A 1,568-nucleotide genomic window follows, 5' to 3' on the forward strand; every position below is an offset into this window, starting at 1 on the left:
GTTTTTTTAAATTAAAGATGGTCACCTGTTTTTTTTCTTATTTTTAAAGATGGTCACATGTTTTTTTGTAGTTTTTTTTAATTAAAGATGGTCACGTGTTTTGTAGTTTTTTTAAATTAAAGATGGTCACATGTTTTGTTGTTTTATTAATTAAAGATGGTCACGTGTTTTTTTTTAAATAAAAGATGGTCATGTGTTTTTTGTTGTATTTTCTCTTCTTTTTTTAATTAAAGATGGTCACCTGTCTTTTGGTTTTTAAATTAAAGATGGTCACGTGGTTTTTTTGTTTCTTTTTTTAATTAAAGATGGTCACATGTTAGTTTTTTTGTCTTTTTTTAAATTAAAGATGGTCACGTCTTTTTAAAAAATTTAACAAAAACCAACATAACACGAAGCTCCAATAAACAAAACAGTTAAAAACAAAACAACGAAAAACAAACACGCTAAATAACATTGAAACTAACCAAAACAATTGACACAAACCGAACATCATTACATTAATCTGTGGAATGTTTTGGAAATGGAAATTAAAGAGTGCAGTACATACCAAATATAAAAAAAAATATTGAAGAACAAGATGCTCAGTATGATCATATTGTATGAGTGTTTATGTAAGTGTCAAAACTTAAATAGATAATAGGTCTATGCAGTATATTGAATGTCTTCAATATACAAAAAGTATATGAAATGTTTTTCTTTTAATTGATTTACTGCTCTTTATCGGTATATATATAGGAATACATAATTGATTATAAAAGGGTAATAAGCTAAGCTTCAGCCTACTACGTTTCAGTCTGGTTTCGTTTATATATTTTGGTCTAATGCAATATTAGCATTAACTGCATGTTTATTTTTATTTTTTTTAATCTTTCATTTCTTTCGTATTTGAATTCTTATTTTGGAAAGGACCAAAATAAACAAGCATAAAACATACAGTATATCAGTAAACTTAAACTAAAAAGTGATAAGAAAACCAAAAACAAACTATACATCAAATTCTGCTTTTCATTTTCTTTTTTTAAGTTAATTGCCAGCCTCCCACAATAAACCTTTCCCACCTTTCCAAATACAATCCAACATCACCCTTCATTTTAGCATTATAACCTTCCAAAACAAAGAGGTTTAATAAGCATCCTAAAATGATTGATATTCAAAGAATCTGCATTGACAGCTTTAAAAATAAATCTTTTCCCCAATCAAATAATTAAATTACTAATATAATTGCTTGTCTCTGTAACATCACCCATTATAACAGAAGAAATCACATTTAAAACATAACTTCATAGCAGCACATCCTTTGAACCTCCCTCCAAAAGCCAGAGACAACACGTGTTTTAGTTATTTATATTTTTTATTGAAAATAATGCATAGCTACAATGATGCGTAGAAAATGTGGAGCATACAATGTAAACAAAACAATAGCAATGATAGAAACTACAAAATGACGATTTAAAAATAGCTTATAAGCATCAATAATGGCTTTCTTTGTTGACTTTTTTCATAAATGTCAATAAAGTGTAACAAACATTTTTCTTTTATAGATAATACATGAGGATAATACATTCATA

The sequence above is a fragment of the Cololabis saira genome, chromosome 3 (assembly GCF_033807715.1).
Source record: "Cololabis saira isolate AMF1-May2022 chromosome 3, fColSai1.1, whole genome shotgun sequence".
NCBI lineage: Eukaryota > Metazoa > Chordata > Actinopteri > Beloniformes > Belonidae > Cololabis > Cololabis saira.